The following is a 25,746-nucleotide window of genomic DNA, read 5'->3' as shown; positions in this document are numbered from 1 at the left end:
AAACCCTAAACTACAATCTGAAACAAGAAAACAAACTTGGCTGTTTCAGAATGGCAGTAGTATTTCGGAGAACTCTGGGGTAAGATTAGACACCTCCAGACACCACAGCAATTCTGTGCACATGATAGCAATGACTGTGAATATGAGAGCTTAATGTGAGTGATCTTTAATAAGCATTCATGAAATAAACTGACTATGAGCCTCTAATTACGGAATGTTTTCATTTGGATCACTGGAATCGCTACATCACCTTTTCGGAGCACACACCCCCCGATGTGGATGATGCAGAGGTGCAGACACGCACACCAGCTCTGACTGCAGCCTTGAGGGGAGGTTGGTCATCCAGGCAAGCTGCTGAGTGTGAAGCAGACAAAATAACAGTTAACACATCTGCATGCATCTGGTTTCCATTGTTTCTTTCTCATTAACATTTTTTGGCAAAGATAAACTGGCTTCAGGAGAAGGAACTGTTGGGACTTAGAATTTTAAAATGGGTAAAATCCACTGGATGCATTTCAGTTTTTATCTGTAGCAGTTACTGGCTGCTTCCTTCCTCATTGTTGAAATCTGTCCTCTTAGTTTCCACAACAATGTGCTTACCTGGTTTTCCTTATACTTCTTAGATGATTCCTGCTCTTTCTTCTTCATGCATTCTTCTTCCTTCTTCCTTTCTTAAAAGAAGGTCTCCCTCATGGTTCTGTATTCAATATTCTGTTCTCACTCTTATCTCTTTTCCTCTGGAAAATTCAATCAGTTTACATTTATGGTTTTGACCACCACTTTTTATCTCCAGGTCAGATCTTGTCTTCTAAACCTCATATTCATTAATCCAACTCTCTGTGGGACATGCTGACCTGAATATCTGCAGGTATCTCAAATCCAGCCAATCCCAAATTATGCACATCATCATCTTACCTGCTACATGGAAACCAACATCCAGCCAGACACCCAGGCAGAAAACCTTGAAAGCATCATAGATTTTTCTCATCTTATCTCCTACTAAATTCTTCTGTATTTCTCTCCTGAATATATTTTGAATTTCTATTTTTCTTACTTGCCAATCTTACTAAGACTGCCCTAGTGCAGAGTTTTATCAACATCAACATGAGTGTCAGTAATAGCTTCACAAAACTAGCCTGGACTTTATTCTAGTTTACAAGGCCCTCCAGGATCTATGTCCCGCCAGTTTCTTCAGTATCAGCTCTCTCCTCCCCCTGCCTCCCAGCACTATCTGCTTACAATTCCTCCATACCTTTGATCACACACTTCTCTCTACCTGGAAAGCATGACACCACTCTTCATGGCTAAGTTCTAGTCTTCAAAATTGTTCAGGGGTCATTTACTACAAAGATTCTTCTCTGAGACTGATCTACCTGTCACTCTAGTCTAAGTCTCTGTTCTCCATAACACCATGTCACTCAGTGACTCCCTCTATCATTGTTTAAACCACAATGTGTTGTGATTATTTGTTATCCTTGAGGGCAAGTACTTTGCCTTACCTAGGCTGGTCCTCAGTGTCTAGTAGGGTAAAAAGATGGTAAATAAGTTTTTATAAATTTTGGGTATTAACTCCTTATCAGATTGGTGAATATGTCCTCCCATTCCATTTCTTCCTCTGTCATTCCATGGGTTGTCTCTACTTTGTTCATGGTTTCCTTTGCTGTGCAAAATCTTTTTAGTTGGATGAAGACCCATTTGTTCATTTTTTTCTTTTGTCTCCCTTCCTGAGGAGATATATCAGATAAAATATTGCTACAAGCAATGTCTGAGATTTTGCTGCCCAGGTTTTCTCGTAGGATTTTTAAGGGTTCATGTCTAACATGTAAGTCTTTAATGCATTTTGAATTTATTCTTGTGTGTGATGTAAGAAGCTGGTCTAGTTTCATTTTTTCTGCACTCATCTGTCCAATTTTTCCAACACCATTTATTGAATAAACTATCTTAATTCATTGTATGTATTTTTTTCCTCTGCCAAATATTAATTGACTATAAAGGTGTAGGTTTATTTCTGGGCTCTCTATTCTGTTCCATTGATCTACATGTCTGTTATTATGCCACTACCATGATGTTTTGATTACTATGACCTCATAATATAGTTTGATATTAGGTAACGTGATTCCTCCAACTTTGTTCTTCTTTCTCAGGATCGCTTTTCTATGCAGGGCCTTTTGTGGCTCCATACAAATTTGTGAAGTATTTGTTCTTGTTCTGTGAAATATGTCATTGGAATCTTTGTATGAATTTCTCTGAATCTATAGATTGCTTTGGGTAGCATGGATATTTTAGTGATGTTAATTCTTACTATCCATGAACATGGCATGTGCTTCCACTTATTTGTATCTTCTTTAATTTTTTTCTTCAGTTTCTTACAATTTTCCTAGCACAAGTCTTTTATGTCCTTGGTTAGATTTACTCTAAGGTACTTTATTCTTTTATGAGCAATTGTGAATGGAATTGTTTTCTTAATCTCTCTTTCTAATAGTTCAGCATATAAAATATAACTGATTTCTGGATATTAATTTTGTATCCTGCTGCTTTGCTGAATTCATTTATCAGTTCTAGTACTTTCTTAGTGAAATCTTTAGGGTTCTCTATGTACAGTATCCTGTCATCTGCAAATGTGGGAATACAGATTGGTGCAGCCACTGTGGAAAGCAATATGGAGATACCTCAAAAAATTAAACATGGATCTGCCTTTTGATCCAGAGATCCCACTTCTGGAAGTATAAGAGAAGGAACCCAAAATACTAATTCAAAAGAACATAAGCACCCCTATGTTCATTGCAGCATTATTTACAATTGCCAAGGTATGGAAGCAGCCCAAGTGTCCATCAGTAGAGAGTGGATAAAGCATCTATGGGACATTTACCCATTGGAATACTACTCAGCCATAGAAAAAGAAGAAAAAAATACCCTTTGCAATAGCATGTGTGGACCTGGAAAACATTATGCTAAATGGAATAAGCCAGTCAGAGAAAGACAAATACCATATGAGTTTACTCACATGTGGAATATAATGAACAGACTGAACTAACAAGCAAAATAGAGACAGACTCATAGATAGAGAGCGGGGTAAAACTATTGGGGAGAGATTGAGGATGGAAGAATCAAGCAAAAAGGAAAAAAGATTCATGGATATGGATAACAATGTGATAATTGCAGGGGGGAGGAGTATAAGGGGGACGAATGGTAATGGAAAAATATGATAAAAAAGGAAAAGAAGATGGTGAATAAATGTGTGGTAAGCAAATAGATTAATGATTGAATAAGAGAAATCAAAGCAGAATTTTTAATTTCAATGTTGAATGTTCATTGGATTTTAATTTCATCTAGGCCAGAGATTAGAAGAGAAAGAAAATCCAAAGATTTAAATTTGGAGTTATTTATATGAAGATTATGGATTCAAAAAAGCAAAGAATGTTCTCCCTAAAACTTGTAGATAGGGAAGTGTTCATCATATCATCATTATTATTGAAAAAGCTTACAGAACACTAGGGACCAACACCACTCCCTTTTTTTCTTCAGAAAGACAAAAGGAAAACCATCTTCTCCTTCTAGATGGGTGTTTCATTTCTTCCTCTGTGTAATATTCATAGTTGAGTTATAAAAATCTGAAAACCAAAAATCTGGAAGTGCTGACTCAGTTTTCACTACCTCTGAGTTCTATAACGACCATACAATGAATGCTCAAATGAGGCTGAGGAAAAAAAAGTTCATTTTTCTTCATCTAGTCTGCTTCAAAAGAGAAAATGAAGCCACAACAAAGAACCTTCTGGCAGCTGTCACTGGCTCTGAGCATCACCCAGGGTACCAGCACACACACACTGGCTTTTGAATTGCCTACCAGTCCTACCCTTGCAAAGTCATCCTAGTTTTCCATGTTCCATGACACTATGATTTTTGCCCTTAAGAAATGATAATTCAAGTGTTAAAGCTTTCAAAGGATAAGATATTATTCTTCACCAAGTACCCACTGGAAAACCAGCTTGAGCACTTGGAAGACATTACTGAAGGGAGGAAGCATGAATTGGTTTGCTTTCTTTTGTCCTGTAGGGATATGTGTTAGTTGGTATCGAGACAAAGGGTACTCTACTGAATTTCTTTAAAATTCAGAAGATCCTCAAGGTTCTCTGAAGATAAAAGTGCATTTTCTAGGACTAGGTTTTCTTCCTGCAACAAAGACATTTCTGTTAAGAGGAGCTAAGTGTTCTGCTCTTAATAGGATTTCAATGCAGTGAAGTTCATGGAGGAGCTTTTTGAATTTATTAATTCATTTTGTACACACACACACACATTTTACCTAGAAACCCAGAAAGTAAGCTACAATGTAAGGGCCAAAGCAAAATAGAAGAGTGGAAAGGAAGATAGAAAATTTTGTTTCACATTAGTAATGATTTGTCAGATAAAGACAACCTAGCCAGGGTTTTCACAGCTGGAGCAAAGAGGGGCTTGTAACCACCCAGCAAGGGGAACTCAATAGAAAAAAACCTGCTCAGTTCCTAAGCCTGAGCACGGGATAATTTCATGCCAACTTTCCATATGCCTGTGCTGTGTTGAGGGCTCCTTTGTCACACTTAGCAGGCAGTTTCTCATGCTGCCTATGTGTTTGTATTGTGCTCTCTTGTCTGGTTGTTGGCACAGACATTGTCAGAAGCCTTAGGGGCTGAATGTGGAATCCAAGCAGGAGGTCAAGGAAGCCCAGGCAGGCAGGCAGTGGGAGTCCAAGGCCCTTTCCCCTCCAGCTACTGATTGTGACCACCTGTGGACAATGGCTTTTACAAAAACACTGTGCAGACCTAGCCTTGGGTTTTGCAATAATACTCTGAAACTTGGAGCTGGTTGTGAGTCAGTTGAAGTCTAGTCCTTTTTGCTGAGTGTTAATTGAAGTAATTAGAATTTGAAAGCAGTTCAATTGTTCATGAACAGTTGAGCTGGTCTTGCAAGAAAAATCAATCAATAAAAAATTTCCATTAAATTCATATGAATTTCTATTATTATGAAAAAAATAATAATTCCTCCACTGTACTATCCTCTCCATCACCTTTGGAAACCAGAGAAATCTCTCATTTCCCTGGATCTAGAGTGTGTACACACATTTTATCATCTGCCCTGCCTTTTGATCTTCAGTTGGTTGGCAGTGCCTCAAAGACAAATGTCCATTGCAACAGGGGAATCCATCATGTCACTTTAACTGTGAGGAAGTTAGTTTCCAAAGATGAGTTGCAATCTAACCAGAGAGAAACTTCACTTCCCTTGGGTTGGGGCTGACAAGGAATGTTTGGCAGGAAACACCATCATAACATCCTTGGGCATAGCTGTTCTGCTCTTAATAGGATTTCAAAAGAGGCAGTTTCAAGCCCATGTGCTATCTGAAGGCTTGAAAAAAATTCATTAATAATCAGAATACTCATTACTTGCCCCCTTCAGAGTTTCCATTTTAATTTTCACTTGCCTTTTGTGTTAGAGGGGGAAAAAAGACAAAGTGGCAGATAGATCAGAATACACTCTTCATAAGAAAGCCCTGTCTGTCAGAGTAACGGCAGCTCCTTAAATATATGTTGTCTTGGCCCTCAAACACATAGTATCACTAACCCTGTTCCTATTTGTATTCCAAACACTTCTTTCCATAAATTAGATTAAGTTACTTTGAGCTGCCTCTGTACTCACTCTCTCATAGTCAATCACAGGTAGTTAATTCCATCGCATTCATGATATGGGTCAAACAGGTTCACATAACTGAACCCATTATTTTGCACATGTTATCTAGTTCAGTGCCCTCAAGATACAAGTTTGAAATTTCCAAATGAATAGTTTTCACAACCACCAGATAAGGTATGCAGCATTGTCCACATTTTGTTTGAAGTAAACTAAGGTTCCCCATCATTGCTAGTTTTAATTTCATCACTATCGATTAAGTGCCTACCTCTGTTACGTACTTTATCACATTAATAAAGTAGAAGTTATCTCTACTGTCTAATGAATGGGGTTATGTGGAAAGAGGGATGGCTATTGGAACAGAGCCTGGAGTTTCACATGCAGCAGTGAATTTATATTCCATGTTGTTGAGGCTGAATTCCTCAGTTTCCCACACTGATTCTACCTCACTAATTGAGCCTAATATTCCCAATAGTACCTACCATAGGGCTTTCCAGTTCCCAAAGACCAGCCTCTTCCCAGTTCCCCACACATCTTGCTCATTCTCACCTTCCTGCTATTGATTTTTTGTTTCCACTCCTCTCATGGCCAGAGACACTTCAAGTATAAAGTCACTGGTGTGGCCCATTGCACCTCATTTGCCTCTCCACCCAGCTCTTATTTTTTATTTTAATAAACATTTTAAGATGAAGTTTAACATATTACAGAAGAGTACACATGTCATAAATACAGAGTTATGTGCATTACCACAAGAGAGCACGCTTGTGTAACACCCATCTGAGATCAAAAATTAGATCATCAACAGCCCAGAAAGCCGCTCGCTTATCCCCACCCAGTTAAAAAGCTCTCCAAAGGTATCCATTACTTTAACACCACAGATTAGTTTTGCAGATTTTTGAACTTTTATGTAAGTGGAATCTTCAGTGTGCATTCTGTAGCATCTGGCTTCTTTTGCTCTCTATTATGTTTGTGAGACAGCCTTCTTCTTGTTTATGGCTGTGGTTTGCTTTCATGGCTATATAATTGGCATGCATGAATATATTAAAATGTATTTATTCTACCATTGGGAAGTTTGGGTTGTTTCTTGTTTGGCACCATTATAATAATGCTACTATGTATATACTTCCATATGTCTTTGGTACATGCATGCACACACTGTTCTAGGTATTGTAACATCTGTTGTTACCCCATCCACATCCTCTTGGAGTTTATCATTTCCTTGCACTCTGGCCCAATTTCCTACTGCTCTTACCGGTAATTCTACCTCCAAAAGCTCACTCTGGTCACCAGAATCCTCTCTGCCAATAGCCAGAAGTGCCAGGAAATTTTCACCCTGGAATAAGTAATTATGGGGTCACCTTTTGTATGAGATAACTCTAAATTGGTTTACCCTGGCTCCCAACGTTCCCTGACATAAAGCCCCAGCTGCTCCCACAGGTAGGTTACTTGATGACATATTGTTGACGTCCTTTCCATCCCAGTCTTCCACCCACACTCCCCTACTTTTCCTGGAGGTCGTCTTCCAAATAAACTACTTGCATTTAAACCCTTGTCATAGGAACCGCTTCTGGGTGAAGCCAGTATAAGAATTTTCTCCTCTACCCATTACCCTTTAAGAGGTTACCCTAGAGATTACAAGATTAATCTTTAACTTATTAAGATCTAAATTGATACATACAGCTCAGACAACTGAAAGATATTAAGACATTTTAACTTCAGCTACCCCTTCCTCCTTCTGAGCTTTTATTGTCATGTCTTAAATGTACTTTAAATCCAATGCTATATTTATTATATTTGTTTTATACATTTTGCTTTACCCATATATTTATTCTTTTTATTATTATTATTATTATTATTGTTGTTGTTCAAGTACAACTGTTTTCATTTTCACCATACCATGCCCCACCCTGCCCCACTAACCACACCTCCTACCCTCAAACCTACCCTCTTTGACTTTGTCCATGTGTCCTTCATACATATTCCTTGATGACTCCCCCCTATTATCCCCTATTATTCTTTCCATCATTTTTCCTGTACTTTCTTTATTTTTCATTCTTTATTTTTTCATGTATTTTCATACTTCTGCCTGGGATCATTTTCCTTCTACTTAAAAAAGAACTTCAATTTTTTCTTTCAGTGTGGGTCTTCTGGTAATACTTTCTCTGTTTTCGTTAGTCTGAAATTAGCTTTGCTTTATCTTTTTTTAAAATATTTTTATTGAGTATAGAATTCTAAGTTAGCAGGAATTTTTGCCGCCAGCATGTTGAAGCTGTCAATCATAGTCTTCTGACTTCCACTGTTTCTGTATATTTTTTTTCTTTGAAGGTAAAGTTTCTTTTTCTATTGGCTGCTTTTAAGATCTCTTTGTATTTAGTTTTTGACAGTTTTACTATGATGTCCTTAGGCATGGGTGTCTTGTATTTATCCTACTTGGGCTTTTGTAGCAGTTGTTAGATCTTTTGGCTTGAAGTCTTATAAGTTTTGGAAAAATCTTAGCAATAGCTCTTCAAATATTGCTTCTCATCCATTCTCTCTCTCCTAACTTTATGATATAAACATTATGTCTTTCACCACATTTCATATATCTTTTAGCTTTTACGTATATTATTTTTTTCTTCCCATGCTTCAGTCTGATATATTTATTTTTCAGTTGTGCCTAATCTGTTGTTAAACACATATATTAAGTTCTTAAATACAGTTACTATAATTTTTCATTTTAGATTTTACACTTGACACTTTCATTTTTACTTCTCTGTGGAAATTCTCCATTTTGTTAATTTCTTGAACTTAGTAATGACAATTATTTAAAGTTGCTAAATGAAATATGTGGGCTTTCTATGCATGAATTTTTACGGACTTTGGTCCTCTTGTTTTTTGGGGTCAATTCTTATATTTTCCCATGCCTATTTTGGGGAGGGTTTGTTTGGGTTTGGTTTTTCATTTTGTTTTTAATAACAATTACCACCTTTTGGCTCTGACTGATGTTCTGGTCCTCCAGAGAGGTTGTATGTACCCTTGCCTGTGGCAGCCATTAGAGTGGGAGCAGAGATCTTCATCTAATCTGAGCTGAGGTGCTTTAGGTGGAGCTTCCGTCTCTGTGAGGGGTGGTCTGCTTCCAGTTTGCCTTTACTCTTAAAATGAAGCCTTTTAAGGGTTCCAACAAAAAGCTTCCAGTGCTTATGAGGGCTTTTCTCCCTTGGATGGTGCTTAATTCCATTGTTCTCTCAGCCCTAGCAAATATCAAAACCCCTCTTGACTGCTACTTCAGAATTTGCAAATATCTTGAGGGATAAGGCAGTGCCAAGTGTCACACCTGCCTAGCTAAATTATTTTTTTCCTTCAGGACCCTCAAGTCTTTGCTGTGCTGGAAGCTTTCCATGCCTTTAAACAATAGTTTTAAACCCGATTTTTCCTGTGGTGATGGTAAGGGAATTGATCTAATTAATGCAAGCTAGTCTGCCAGAGCCCAAGCAGCTAGTTTCTACCAAGCAAAAGTCAACTCAAGTTGTCCCTCCTTCTAAGAGTCTTCTTTGTTTACTCTGGTCCCTATGGTTCTCTTTCAATGGCATTTTTGGTTCTGCTTTATGGATTTTAGCACATGATTTCATTCTCCCCTATTTTTCTCCACTTGTTTATAGAGTTACAGAATAAAATAAGTATAATACTACACAACAAAATAAATACATATGTAGTATATATTATATGCATTATAATATGATTATAATTATATAACCTATGGAACTGCTTCTCTGAGACCCAAGAATCTAGCACTTATTTTGCTTTATATTCACTGATGAAGAACTTGGAAATACAAAAACAAACTAAAAACAAACAAAAATGTAGAAGTGGACTCATCCTAATTCCCCAGTGTCAATCAATGGTTGTTGGCATCAACACAAAACTAACAGGAATCCTCCATTCGAATGTGATGAGGGAGAAAAGAATTCAGTTGCAAACAGCTCAGATGTGATACAGCACAGCTGTGGAACAGCTCAATAGTGTTACAACTCAAATAGGAAGCAGCACTGCAAAACAGAAGCGCTGTCAGGACAAGCGCTTGCCTGGGGCAAGGCCCCTTTCAAGGTACGCAGCTCTGCTCTGCATTGCTCCACTCTGCCCTGTACTGCTCTGCTCCGCTCTGCTCCTGTGCTGGTCTCCTCTGCTATGCTCCCACATCTCTGGTATCTCATTTTCATTGCTTCAGCTCCAGCCAGGGGAATGTAATCTTTAGTGTTTGGTGGAAAGGGAAATGAAGCTGCTCTGATTGGTTGGTAAATACAGCTGCACAGCTCCAAACAGATGGCAAAGTCCTTCAGTCCTATTGGTTGAAATATGATCCCAGGAACTCCTATATAAAGCCTGGCTCAGATGGTAGGAACATAGTGCAGGAAGGTAGTTCAGTGCAGGAAGCAGGTAGCTGAGTGCAGAATTCTCCCTGAAATGTAGTTTGTGTGAGAGGCCTCTGTGTAGAAATAGCTGCTGGGTTCTACATTTTTAAATTTGAGATTAGTTAAGCCATGAGGAGCCCTTCTTGAAGTTCTAATATAGGATCCACACCAGAAAGACAGAAAGAAGTAGTATATACAGTGTTAAATACTATGCCTGCCCATAGTTCCTATTTGATGAATAATAGTTCCCCATCTCTCTCCTTCCCTAAGATAGGACATAGTTCTCCCATTTTCTCCCCTTTTCTTTGATATAGCAGCAAAAATCACAGGATATATAGTTATTTTCACCTTAAACCATATACCCATTAAGGCAATGCGGTAAGAATGTTCTCTCCAAAAGTTCCCATACCTGGAGAATATGCAACTATTGCTTCCTTTCCCTGTTTAGGGAATTATAGGATTTTAGGTAAATCACAGGGGAGGAATCTAGTCTGGTGATCAAAACACAGTCTTTGGAATCAGAGATCTGTCTTCATTTCCAAGATCCACAAATTACTATTGTGCTTTGGGAAAATTACTTAACATCTCTAAATCTCAATTTCCTCATCTATAACTAAAGATAGCAGTGTGACCTTATTGGATTGTTGGGATCACTTCATATAAATGAAATTATTTATGTGAAATGCTTAGAACAGGTAGTAAATAGTATTAGATATTAGAGTAGAACAGAGTTTTGATATTTATTTCCTGCTTCTTTTCATTGGTCACGCTCTCTGTATAACAAAATCCCACTGATGTTTCATTTCATGTCATTATTCAATAATGACTAGATATGGAACAAGCTGAAGGACATGCTTTGGATAGTTTGTACCGGTTTCACCACAACTCATACAGCAGGACATGCACATAGGATCACATTAAAGGCAAAATACCTAATTTCTCTGTTTGTTTTCCTCCTGCCTGTTTACTAAAATTACTTGCAAAATACTTATCCTCTGCATCTCTAAAGGCCCCAGGAAAGTCTCACATAGATTCTTGAAAAGCACTTTGAATGTCCGTTATCAGGGCACAAAGCTGAGCTTTACAGCTGCTGGAGTCCACCAAAGGACAGGTGAGGTCTGTGCCAAGAGGGCCACCTTTCCACGTTCTTGAAGGTCAGAGCTGCAAGGTGCCAAAGGAAATCAGTCTGTGTAGTCACTGAGCTGAGGCCACTCTACATTCTGTGCAGCAATGAGGGGGAAGCCCCCTGTCTGTGACCATGCCACTCTTTCTCCTGGGCACCACAGTTAGACCATGTGCCTGTGGAAGCGGTGTGTCAAGTTTCCTTCTGCATCTGCCTTCTCAGAGGGCAGTCAGTGCCCTTGGGGAAGCCATTCACCAGACTGAGTTCCACATACCCAGTTTCTCTCACAGAGCTAGACTGGCATCCGGCTTAGGGGAGAACAGTGACACGCATCTGAATTGGTTTACAGCCAAAAACAGCGACACACATCTGAATCTGTTTGCAGCTATTACCAAGAGAAATGGAAATAGCAAGAAAGAAGCTGACACATATCAAAAGGGCGTATTTATCAAGCACCTCCTCCATCTCTAGTCCTCTCTCCCCAGAGAGAATATCCAGAAAGAAATGTTTAATCTAGCCAAACAAACAAATAAATAACTCTGCTGCAAATGACCCCTGTAGGTCCCCAGTCAAGAGTTCATAGCCATAGTCCAATCTGAACTAAGCTTAAATTGGCTTTTGTTATATTGGATTATTGCCTTTTTTTTCCCTCTGACCAAATACTGACTGCCTTCTCCAGGCCTCACCAAGCATCAAGCATCAAATTCCCATGACTTCTGTGAAGAAAGGGAAAAGTAAAGTCTGTTGGCCTCATCAAGGTGGCTTCGGTGGAAATCTCCACCTGTCTCTGAGGGAGGAATTACAGGATTGGAACAGCGGTGTTGCTGTGCAGAGAGCTCTGTCTGCACTTTGTGATTGCCCCAGGCTGTAATCCACCTCAAAGCCCGATGAGTGGGAGTAGTTTTGATAATACTGAATGATTGGTTCTTCTATAACAGAATGGAAAATTACAAATAAAATGGTTCAAACATTTTTTACTATAGTACTTAAAGGAAAAAAAGTTCGTGTAATTCAGGTACGAATGCATAGTCACAGCCCTTGACCACTCCATGGTAACAGAGCCTTGGAGAGGGCGCTTTTGGAAGGCAGGGCTTCCCAGAACCCAGGTCAGAGGTCAGTGTGATGTGTGACATTATCCTTTCACCAAAAGCAGACTCCCTCCCAACTGGGGACAGTTTGAGGAGAATGTTTGGAGAAATCCCTTAGGTAGTCAGAGATCCTGACCAAAACAAAACAAAACAAAACAGACAAATGAAAAAAAAAAAACAAAACACAACTTTCCCTCTTATTCTGTAGCCTGTGTTTCCTTTTATTTGATTCTCTTAAGGGACCTGGTCTCCAGGATTTGCAATAACAAAATGTTTTAACCCACCATCTTATAAGAACAAACTACTTTAGAAATATGTTCATACTTTAGGACATCACCTTAAGCCAAGATAAAACATGAGGAACATGGGTTTCTTGTTTAAAATAATAACAAAAAAATAAAACTTCTCATTGAACTTCTGAAATGAAACTTCCCTCTTTATATTTTTCTTTGTTATTTTTCTATTCATGAATGTTAAAGCTTTCAGCAAGCCTGAAACTCGCTCAAGCAGCTGACCATTCTGCCATTGCTTTCCTGGGTCTTGCAAACTGGTTCAGTAGCTCTTCCCACAGCAAGGGTATTAGGAAAGCCAGAATTATTAACCAGGGGTCAGGGGCTGCCTGAGGCCACTTGAATTTCTTTGTATGGGGAGCAGCATGGAATAGTCTTAACTTAGTTGGACTTACCCTGCGAAGGCACAATTGGAAGCTGTGCCAGTCCATTGGACTCGCCAGGAAGCCATTCAGCAATTCTATTGCATAATACTTTATATGCAGTCCCAGCCAAAGCAGAGATTTTATGGTCACTTTTATGACATTGTATCAAATAATACAGTGTAATTTTTAGTGAATGTCTCTGGTATTTGGGCATTAAAAATAGTCTAAATAATACATTTAGTAAATGCATCAGGTACTTTGACATTAAAAACCATCTAAATGAAATATTTTAACACATACAATAGCATACTGCACATACAATTCTCAGAAGGGGCATGTAAATTTTATGTTTAAATTTTGACACACATACACATTTGCTTACATATGTATAGACTGTCTCTGAAAGCACACATGGGAAACATGAGGGTACATAAGAAATAGCAAACATTAGATTTACTTGTAACCATATACCCTTTGGAACCTTTTGAAGCTTATACTGTGTATATGATTACCCATTAAAAATACATCAATATAATTTAACATAATTACAAAAATATCAAATGATAACCACTGGCTTAAAAATATAGTGATCTTCTAAAAGTCTCTAAGGATGAAGATGAGAAGGGAGCTTGTCCTGGGGTGGGTGGGGCCTGAGCAGGGGGTGTGGATCCAGGGTAGACATGAAGTAGTCATGAGCAGGGAATGCCACTGAATAAGACGGCAAAGAAGTCATTCGTTACACAAATGCTGACTCTGCACCAAGCACCTTACTCAGCGGGGATGGGTGAGCAAGATGAAAACTTCCCAGACTAGCAGAAGATTCAGAGACTCCAATTTAGAAAAGCAGATGCAATATTATAGGTGGTATAAGGGGCAGGAGTGCAGCATGATATGTTCTTGTATAACTGGCTAACAGACTCATTTTTCTAGGCTATGGATACCAGTCAAAGGTGTTTTTTGACCTGTTGCAATCACTGACAACTCCCTCAGCTGCATGAACCTTTGCAGACGGTCTCAGAAGCTTCAGCCTGAAAACACATGAGGGAGCATTATTTTTTTTTTACTCTGAAAGGACAAGGTTTGAATTCTGCTAGTTTCTTGATGAGCAACTTTGAACAAATTGCCTGACATCTAGGAACATCATTTTCCTAATCTGAAAAGTGGGAATGAAAGTTTTTGCATTTCTACCCTGCTGTAAGGTCTGTGTGTGCCTATAGAAGGGTGGGGCAGGTGTAAGGGGTGTTATGTTATTATGTTGACATGAGAAGGAGCTCAATGAATGGTGATGTTTATGATCCTGGTTATTATTAAAATAGCAGCTTTGAAGGATGGGGCATACAAATATTTGAGAGTGACCTTTAACTTATCATGAAAGGGAAAGATAGCTCATATAGAATAAATGTAAACCAGAACAAATAGGTAAATATCTGCTATACTTATGAACATAAATGTGCCTCCTCTTGGTTTATAGGGCCCATGATTATCTCTGTCAGCTGGGGTACTCAGATAAATGGACTAGATTAAAGAGCGGGCCTATTCTATGGAAATCAATCAATTAAATAAGGAATCCAGAAATGACAGCAGCCTGATGATTATTTAATTTGATTTGTTTATCTATTTGTCTCTCTGCCATCTGTCAGAGCCATGCCTGAGGGTGGGCTCCAAGGGTTTCACCTGGCTATACTGGAGTCAAGGTTTAGGATGGCAGGAAGAGTCACGTCATCTGCAAGCACTGAGGAGGAGGCACGTGTGGCTGGTTGAAGGTCAGTCTGGGTGTTGCAGGACTAGAGACATGCTTCTTCCTCCCTGCCCCAGGTGGCCACAGAAGCCAGTTTTGGGCAAAGGACAAAGCCCAGTACAAGATCAGACCCTCCACTGTAGATCTGGATTTTCCTTATCTTAATAATGAATTAAAAAGTGTAAAAAAAAATAATGAGGATTAAGGGGCAAGGTTGAGGCACTCTTAGGTTGGCAGGAGGAAGACTGGGTCACACAACTGAGCTTGTGTTCGGGACATAACAGGCAAGCACTTTGGCTTTGGGCCATGAACAGGGACACAGGAGGCTAAAGGTTCAGCAGGCTAACAGGGAAGTTAGGCCAATGGAGATTTGCAGCCAATGGTTGCCTGTAATGGGACTGACCGGGGTTTTACTCGGCAGTCCTTCCCATAGGGAAAATGTAATGGTCTTAAAGGAACCTAGCCTGTTGTGGAATGGGAGAGGGAAAGAGGACAGAGTCTGTCCTGCTGAGGCAGTGGCCACCTCATCTTAGGGGCCTATATCTTGTCTTTCCTGCACAGCCACATTGATTCATTCATGGGAAAGAAAGAAATGGTAATGCCTAAATTAAAGTCAAATTAAATCCCAACTTCTAACCTTAGTCTGCCAGACCCTGCTAGGCATAGCTTCTGCTCACCTGTCTGACCTCATCTTTGCTCTTTCCCTACCAGCTGCCATTTCTGTCTCCTTTTAATCAAAGCTCTGTCCCACCTCTGTGCCTTGCTTTTACTTATTGGTGTCTAGTTCACTCTTCCTTGGATTGTGAATGGCTCTAGCATCTTTCAGGCCTTGGCTCAGGGTCAGCTTCTTAGAGAAACCCTCCAGTGCTACCACCTTCTGATACCCCACTGGCTTTTATCAAGTCCTGAGCTCATGTCAACCAATTTTCCAGCTTTCCAGTTACAAACTGGGTTCCCTATAATTTAATTCAGTTCTGACACTAACTACTGAGAGTTAATGTAGACCCCATAGGTTAAGAGCTCAGTCCCACAAGACTGCTCCTCAACTCCGCATGCCAACTGCAAGTCCCAAGCTTCCTGTACTTCTGATGGATCAGTTACAAATTAAGACTCCCCACAAACCCCTCCTCAGGTTTCATAAATTGCTAGAATGGCTCACAGAATTAAGGAAAGCACTTCACATACATTTACTGATTTACCTCAATACTATAAAGTAATAGCCAGTGGAGGAGATACATAGGACAAGGAGTGAGGGAAGAGGCTGGAGCTTCCATGTCCTCTCTTGCCATGCCACCCTGGCAATACCTCACTGTGTTCACTGACCAGAAGCTCGCTGAACCCTGATGGTTAGGAATTTTATAAAGGCTCCATTATGTATACGTAATTAATTAAGTCATTGGTCATTGCAATTAACTCACTCTGTAGCCCCTACACCCTACCCAGAGGCTGGAGGGTGGGGATGAAAGTTCCAACTCTAATCACTTCCTTCCACTTTCTGGTGACAAGCTCCCATCCTGAAGCTATCTCAGGGTCCCCTGCCACCAGCCATCTCATTAGCATGCAAAAGACACTCCAGAGATTCCAAGTGTTTTAGGAGATTTCTGCTAGGAATTGAAAACAAAAACCAAATGCATATTTCTTATCATAATACATACATATTACAATATCAGATATGCCTTGTAATTTTTTTGAAAGCCAGACATGATTATTGGGTAAAAGGAACTATGGCAAATGGGCTTTTAGTGTGAGATTTTATGTGTATCTGGCTAGGAATTGGGTGGTTTACTCTTTGCTGTAGGTGTTAAAGGTGTCCTCATATTTGTCTCCTCTGCTTTCTTTGAGTTTCCCTTCTTAAATAAAGTCTGAGCCTTGCAGTTCTTTCCCTTGTAATCCCTTTGTAACATGGGAGCCCTGTGGACATGATAGTGAAGTCTGGGAGAGGGAAGACATTCTATAATCCTGTAATTAGAGCTCAGTCTTATAGGGAGACCATGTCCCTAGGCTGTGACCTTCACAAGTGCTTCTCAGCCCTTTACTCTCTGAGATAAGACAGGAAGGCTCCATGAGGCTGGTATTGCATATGTCCCTTACCTCTTATTGGTTAGGCTTGGGTAAAACCCACTTCAGTTAGATTCTGGTAACATAGCATTCCTTGAGGGAAGACCTTTGTTAAAAAGAACAGAACACTGTGGATATATTTCAAAATGATTACTTTTGCTCTCTCCCTGCCAGAAACATGAGGGGATTTTTTCTTTAATCTTCACCCTAAGAACCTGAAGCCACCCACTCTTTATTACCTTACCCTATTTCATTTTCTTCACAGCATTTATCACCCTCCAGAATTATCTTGTATACGTGCAGGTGTATAAAATCTGTCCTCCATTTGAATAGATGCTTCAAGAGGACAGAACCTCCTCTGATTTGTTCCCCACCATATCTTCATGACCTACAATAGTGCCTGACACATAATAAATAATCAAAATACTTTTTGAATGAGTACTTGAAAATCTGACTCTCTAAGGCTGACGTCAGTGACCAAGATACTACCTTGATCTTTACTGGACTTGAGAAAGGACCTCTTCCTTTCTCTATCAATGACAATGATTTTCCCTTTGCTTGCTTTCAGACCCAAATCTGGTCTCCAGCCCCTGGCCCCTCCTCTTCCTCCACAGGTTCATCACACACACACACACACACATGTGTGTATGTGTGCACGTGTGCACATGTGTGCCCTCTCCTGCAGGGCAAGCTTTCCTGTGAGCTTTCAAAGTCTCCCTTCTCATGTGTCATTTCCTACCAGTTACACAGGAATCAGTGCTCTTATCTAATCTTAAATGCACACTCAGGAAAATAGAAGAGTCTATCTTGAAATGAGGTGATCATTAATTTAGTACTTTCCTGCCATATTTATGCCCAGTCTCATGTGTAAGAAGAGTAATGTTTTAAACAAATTGAATCATACAGCTGGGAGGATGAGAGTGTTAGTATCAGCAATAATTAATATCCCTGAATTTTTATAGAACAATCATTGATTGTCTAGAAGAGTTTTGAGCTCCAGGTAAGTCTACCATTAAATAGCCGGTTAAAAATTTCAAGAGATTCATTATTGCTCTTTAAAAATATATTATGAAAGAAATGAGGTTGCATTTTCTATGCTATAAATGAAAAGTTCGAAAGATGGTATATTCTCAATAAGCCTACACTGCAATTAAAAAGAAAATAAATATTACAGAAGAAAATATTGGCTAAGATAAAAGGGCAAGGTAGTTCAAAAATTCAGCAATGTTTTAGCAACTCAAACTGCTAGTACTTTAATATTTAGTCATCAGATAAGACTGAGTTTTCAAACCTCTGTAATTTGAACAGTGACTGTATATGCATAGGCATTTCACTGCCACATTGGCTCTATCTGGCTCTTCTGGGTCTCCTCTGGACCTGAGCTTTTTCCTTTAACTGACCCTCACTGTCTGTCACTCCACCAGGCAGACTTGCTTACTATGGGCTATGAACTATAGTCCTTCATGAGCCCAGCCCCCACAGTCACACACCCCAGCCTTTCTGCATTGCTTTTCTTCTGGCCCTGCAAAACAGAGCTGCTCACCCCTCCTGCTTTCCCCCCAAACGCCTGAGATGTGCCTTTTATAAAGCTGGAGTGCCCTTCTCTATTCTTCCATGCTTAACAAAAGAACTCAACAGTATAGACCAGAACCTACTTTTTCTGAGACCAAAGGTGAATAATACCTTCCCCGTTCACTTAGCACAGACACTTGGTTTTCTGGTGCCCCTGGGGATCATGGCCTGAGTTTGTACTTTTTTGTATCCTATTCTTTGCACATATTGTTGATAAGAAGTTGGGTCTACAGTAATATTTTTTAAAAATAAACTATAGTATTGATACAGCTACAATCCCTTGTTCTCTGGTTCATGTCTGAAGTCCACCTGTACTCTTATCAACCTTAAGTACTATGCCAAATATAGCTTCATGCTGAGTGATAGGACCACAGTAATTGTTGCTGTTTGTTAATTGAAAACCTGCTCTGTATAAATCACTGTACATGCATTATCTCTTCTCAAAATGCCTCATTGAAATGATGTGAGGGTTATGTTTTTAAATCACGATTTACCAATCAAAAAACAGTCCTAGAGAGACTAAGTAAATTGTTCAGATTCACAAGCTATTACATAAAAGAAAGATCATTCAAAACTAGTCTGTTGGAACTCCCTATATCAACTCTTCTCAAATGCCCCACACCTTCCTGCTCCATCTATATTTCTCAAAGAATTTTTCATTTACAGAAAAATATAATGCTATAAATGGGACTCCAAGTACAGGATTCAGCAAGCAATAACAGCCACCTGTTCTTTGAAGGTCAGTATTCAGGTTTAAGGCATGTTCAGAGTGACCAAAAGATTGAAATATAGGAGACTAGCTCAAGATTCCAGGGTCATATTCTAGAATGTTCTGAGTGAAACAAGGACTTGAGGTTATGTGATTTTTGTCTTCATGTTGACCTAGAGAATTGTTCTCAAACAGAAGCACTGTTGCTCTTCAAGGAATTTTGCCCTTCAAGATAGTAGGAAATATCTGGAGGCATTTTTCGTTGTAGACAGAGGTGAGGAATGCTGCTAAACATTCTACAATACACAGTACAGACCCCTCCCCAACAAAGAATTATCCAACCCAAAATGTTACTAGTGCCAAGTTGAGAAACCCAGGCCTAGAGGGAAGAATGCTTTTACTACCTGTCTCTCAGACAGCTCCAACCACCCCCACAGTTGGCACTCTGGATATTGCAGGGGCCACTGGCTTCTTTCAGCTTCATATGATGTCAACTTTTGGTTTCGAGGTCTGAGTATACAAGGTAAGAGGAGATTTTAAGGTCATGGCTGACACCTATGCAAACTGGAGAATGGGATCTGGGCCATACCTGGGATCCCAAGACAATGTTTGACTTCTGATATCTTCCAGAAGGGTTCCACAAGAACATGTGGCCTTATAATTTAAAGCCCTCTTGTATCATCTCTGTCACTCCCAATTCGCCCTTTCCCTTCCACCCATGCCCCACTTCTCTCCATTGTATGCTCACCAGCCTACTTACCCCCCTCTTTTTGACCCATCCTCTATCTTCTGTCATGCATCCATCTCAGCATGCAATAGCCCACATGCTTAGCTCCTTTCAGGGTCAGTTCAGGACTCACCTCACTTAGGAAGAAACAGCCAGCAAGGGACCTTCCTCAACCACAAAACAACTCAAATGCCTGAACAACCCTGCTGAAGCCACTGTCCCTATAGCAATCAGCTTACCTGTGCAATATTGGGGTGTGAGACCAGTGCCCATGATCATTCAGGGTTAGAACAACGTTCACTAGGAGAATTCCTTGAAAATGCTTCCCCCTTGTAAGGCCTCTTACTTGTTCTTAAATCTCCCATTCTACTTATGGTCCTTATTCCTGAGTTCAAACCACAACAGAGAAGGGCACTGTCATTAAACAAATTAGTGAAAAATGTTTCTGTATAAACCATATATCATTAAAAACATATTTATGGCAAGATATACATATTTATTAAATGAATTCTGAGTAAATGAAACTCTTTAACCTTGAAGATGCATGGGGGAAAAAATGCCCTTGGCTTAGTGATCGTGAGGAGAGAATTTACCCACAAATGACAGGGCTTTATATCAAAAAATAAACTACGATTTCAAGATCCTAGAGAACAGAGTCTTAAATAATGTGCTGAGATCATAACTGAAATGATATCTGGAGCCTATGCAAACCCAGAGTCAGAAATTATATATCTCTTTCTCTTCCTCATAAAACATACTTCCACAATAGAATATTTTACCTTTCATCTAAAAACATCTCTCTTCTCCTAGTCTCATAAATAATAGTAGTGAAAGAGAAAAATTAAGTTGGTATCTACATTGTCTGAGATGTGCTTCAGAGGACAATTACTTTTTATGGCAGTTTTCAGATCAAAACGATATCATGTTTTCTCATGACTTAGGTCAAGGAGCCTTGTGTCACAATTCGAATAACATTGCAAGACAAAATGCTGTTCCTTGCCACATGCAGTTCTGGAAGCTGATCATCCCAAAACTTTTCAAATACTAGGAGCACATAAAACCTTGGCACATTGAAGCTAAGTCAACTACTCAGACAGCAAGGGGTGGGGGTAGGGGGCACATCTTTACATGCTATGTGACTCTCAGAATCACATAGTACTTCAGTCACTTCCCAAACCTCTCAGAGACAGCCAGTTATCCACAGGTGTATGACAGAGGAAGACCAGATTGAAAAAGGCTTTACCACCTGTGAAAGTGAGACGAGCTTTAACAAAGGGAGTTTGGTAAAATTAAACCAATTAACATTGACCAAATACCTGCTACATGGAAGACACAGAATATACTAAAAAAATCTCACTATAACATAGATGAAACAGACAAGCAAGCTAATATTTACCAATCATTCTAATAAGCTGTAAGCTGAGGTAGCACAGATCAGAAAGTGAAATTATCTGGTGATGGGTGGAGGTGGTTGAGATAGTTCACCAAGAAGGTCATCTTTGAACTAGGGTATTGAAAACTGAACAGGAGTTCTCTGGCTAAACAAAGTAAGAGGGAAAATCTAGGAAGAAAGAACACTTAGCCACTCACATAACATAATGCATTTGTATAGGGATTCATGGGGAATTCTAGTTTTACATTTTAAATGCATAGAGGTATGAGCCCAGAAATCCTAAGGGATCAGTTGAATAAGTTGATTTATCAAGGAGAAAAAGACCAGACAGGAGAAAATTTTGTGACTGTGCCTGGAGACAGAAATAAGAAAGCCAGTATGTGTAGGAGGCACATCTGAACCAAGGATAGGCTTGTTGTGGTCTAAGCTCTATGAACAGGGAGTGCCACAGAAATAGGCTGTAGGAGCAAAGGTACATGAAGGAATTTTGAAGATGATGCACAAACACTATGAATGACACCAAAGAGTGGCACCAAGTATAGGGGACAAATCAGTGCAAAATATAGCACTCTTTTGGCACTAAGAAATTTAGCTCATTATAGAAGGGAAAGTCAGAATAGCACTAGCAGTGACTGAGATACTCAATAGGAGATGGCAGATGCCCAGTGGACGTGGACATGCCCAACAGGTGCCTAGCAGAAAATAATGGAAGCTGGACCACATGCAGTGCCCTGTTGGGAACCGCCCTGACTGGTATCAGAAGCTGAAACCCCCACCTAGGCTAAGGCTAAGGGAACGCCCTTGGAACTTTAATCCAGCAAGGAGACAAAAGCTTATCTCCCTGGCAGGAATGCTGCTTCTGCTGCTTTATTCATAACTGAACCCCAAAAAGCTTGGTCAGTTAGCCAAAGACGGGTAAGATTCCCCAAGGGGGGAACGACCTAAGACAGGCATGATCACTTTGGGAGGCCTCCAAAAGAAGGACTTGGGGGGCTGCAGCAAAAGTGGGTGATGGACCCTCACTCCTCGGCTTTGACATAGCCTGAGTTCTCACCATCTGGGAGAAAAATCTCCTTATCTCTTGGTTGCCTTAGTTCCCTTGCTCCACCTAAGCCTGAAACAATGACAGGGTGGTGCAGCTCTGTGCTGAAAAGGGTGGATTCCCCGGGTGATCAGGCCTAAGAAAGAATATGTAAATTACTGTGAAGCCTTCTTTGTTTAGAATGCTCTCAGTTGAATGAGAGGGGTCCAAGGAGGAAGTTAGTTTGTTCCTCAAAGTCTTACAGCTCTTTGACCCTGACTCAATAGACCAGCAGAGTTCCTTGTTTTCTATAGTTCCTTACTTCCCCCTGATAAGTACTGTACTTTACCTGAATTATTATGCAAAATGAGCCCAATAAAAGCAGGTATGGACGGTAAACCGGAGCGCTCCCCACTAGGGGGAGGGGTGGCCATTTCGTCCCTACTTCCCCACAGAAACTAGTCTTGTCTCTGTGCATGTTTTTTCTCGTGTGTTATCGTCGAGCCATCCACAGTGTTCCGTGGTCACTGCTGGCCGGTGACCCATGCAACAGTGCCCAAAGGATACTGGCCAAAGAGCAAAAGCAGTTTAATGCAAGCCAACCTGTTTAGAAGTCCATTATGATTCCCCTAAGTGTGGAAGACCTTTCAGGGCTCTGAAGATCTTTATGCAGGACTTTGAACATGTTCCAGTGGCATTAGAGTTAATATTATTAATGGAATGCCATTCATACCTGCAGACTGGTAAGGTCTGTGGCAATTGTAGTTATGAATGTATTGAAGAGTGAACTAGAGCAATGTGACATTGTCCTGGCTCTCAGGTGGCAAGAAAACTGATATCAAAGGTTGGAAAGATGGCAGTTTGTGTTATGTAGCAGCAAAACACCTGTCAAACTTTTTCATATGGTGAGTAGGAAGGCAGATGTGCCTGTTCTGTCTACAGTTCTAAGAAAAGAGGCTGCAAAACAGAATGTTAGTAAATGTCCTGATTTGGAAAGAATTGGCTGACTTGCAAGCAGAAATGAGAGCATAGAGAACAGATACATAAGGTTTTTCATGGCTGGAAAGCTGACTGCTTTAAGACATCAAGCACTAAAAAATTAAAATTTAAAAAATAAAGACAGTTTCAAATCACAGACATTTAAAACCTTTTTGGATTGATTAAAGTGGTTCAGTGTAAAGATCATATTAAAGTTATACCTGTCCCACACATAGTTTTGGATATTCTTAAGGTGGTCATTATTAGGTTGCAATATAAAGGGGCAATATAAAGGAAGCAATGAAATAAATCAGTACCAAGTGTTGTATCTAGTAATTCTTAAGCATGCTTAGAGGCACCCAACATTGACTAGAAGCAAATAGATCAGAAAGTGACCAAGTTTTGAAGAAATATTATTGTCAAACAAAAGTCTTTGACTATTCCAGTGGTACAATAACATTTGGGCCCTCTGGTTTGCCTGAGCAGGAAGAAGGGAGTAAAATCTATGCAATCTCCAAGGACAGGATGCCTCCAAACACCTTTTCTAGATGTGGTCAATCACGACATGAAAATGAAACATAAAAAAATGTAGCACATAAAACAGGCTCAGGGGCTAAGAAAAAACGAACAAGACAGCTATCCCCAGAAAATAGTATGTGGGCCTAAACGAGAAAATCCCCCCACCATCAAGGCAGGAAGCCTTCAAAATACTCAAGGTTCCATAATTTCTGAGATAATAGCTGTGCTGAGTCTTGTATGTTTCCAAATGAGTGTCTGTCCTGAGATTACCTTGCCCTTGCTCCACCACTGTATATTGGATGTGAGGGTGGAAGCAGGAAGGATAACTTGTCCCTTTAGTTCACAGATTGCTTGGTCAAGATGTTTTAGTAGCCACATATGATCTAGTGGGGATACTGCACATCATTCAGAAATCACGGGCTGTGTTAGATACAGTGTCGAGACAGGATTTTGGATGAGTCCTTATGGGGAGGGAAGTGAATGTGTGCTGTGTATGGGAAGAAGGGGACTGATGGATATTTAGTAATCAGAGAGGCAGAGGGTAGCAGGGCATCTCTGATGACCAAAAGTTTGTGAGTGGAGTTTCAGCTAGGAAAAAGGTTTTCTAGCCAGGACTATGTTTCCCAGCCCCCTTTGCTTCTAAGTGGGACCATGTGAATACTTCTGGTCAATGGAATGTGAGCAGAAATTATATGTATCCCTTCTAGTCTATAGTGGTTAACTATTCAATGTGCCTTCCTTCTCCACATATCTTCCCTTTATATGGACACATATTCACAGCACCTCAGGACAGAAGAAGCCAGAATACACTTGAAGAAGCCTGATTAACCATTTGCAAGACAGTCACCTAGAAAAGGTATCTATTCAGGAATACTTACATTGGACTTTGAGTAAAAGAGAAATAAATTCCATTGTATTAAGTCACTGATTTTGTTGTTGTTGTTATAGCAGCTGATGTTAATCAGCCTGACTAATACAACCTATATAAGTGAGTGCACAGAAGTAACAAATATTACATTGTAGTTAAGGAAATAAAATAATTTATACTGTTAAAACATGAGAAAAACAGGGAGAAGTGGAAGAAGGTCAGCCTTGACAAGTAGACAAAGTAAAGGTCAGTGTTTCTCAAAGTCTGGTCCACAAAATTCTGTATTCAAATCACTTGGGGACTAAAGCTGTTCCAGTTTTGACGGCTTTACCCCAGACCTACAGAATCAGAATCTTCTGAGAAGAGCCCACCCAGACACATTCTAAAAAAGAATTCAGGTGATCTGAATTCATACAACAGGCTGAGGGCTACCCAGCTGGACAGTGAAGGGACTCTGTGTATCGTTTTAAGATTTTTTAATTTAATTTTACCACACAATTGGGAACTAGGGAAAGGTCATAATTAGAAAAGCAAGATGATTATCTTGAGATAATCATCAAGTAGGGTGTTTCCTCAGTAGGATATTAACTCCATGAGGACAGAGATTGTTTTGTTCACAGCTATATCCCTAATGCCTTACATAGTATCTGAAATTTATTAGGTGCTCAATAAAGATTTATTGAGTAAATGAGTCATATCTCAGTTTTAAAATGAGCATTGTGAGTTCCTGCCAAGATGGAGGTATAGGTAGGCACACTGTGCCTCCTTGCACAACCAAAATACAGTCAGCAACAATTCAGAAACAAGGTAACAACCAGAGCTAAAGAAAATTGAACTGTATGGAAGTCGGACAACCAAGGAGTTAAAATATACACATTCATCAAAATCAGTAAGGGGTAGAGTCGGGCAGCTGGATGGAAAGGAGTTGAGACACAAAAAGCTGTTGCACTGGACGCCTAACGCATCCTGGGCATGTAAGGCATCCTGGGCGCACAAGGCATCCTGAGCTCAAGACTACAATGGGCAGATCCTGGGCTCACAGTCAGCTAGCAGACCCAGCGAGGCAGTGACTATGAAGAGAGGCACTTGGTGCAAGGTGCCTGGCTGCCGGGCCACATTCACACTCAGATAAACCAAGCAAAATTGGGCAGTGAGACAGACTGCACAACTCAGGGTCCCAGCACTGGGAAATAAGACCTCAGGACATTGATTGAAAACACCTGTGGGGGGTTGCAGTGTAGGGAGAGACTCCCA

Source organism: Phyllostomus discolor, chromosome 4 (genome assembly GCF_004126475.2).
Source record: "Phyllostomus discolor isolate MPI-MPIP mPhyDis1 chromosome 4, mPhyDis1.pri.v3, whole genome shotgun sequence".
Lineage (NCBI taxonomy): Eukaryota > Metazoa > Chordata > Mammalia > Chiroptera > Phyllostomidae > Phyllostomus > Phyllostomus discolor.
Note: the sequence above shows the minus strand (reverse complement) of the source record.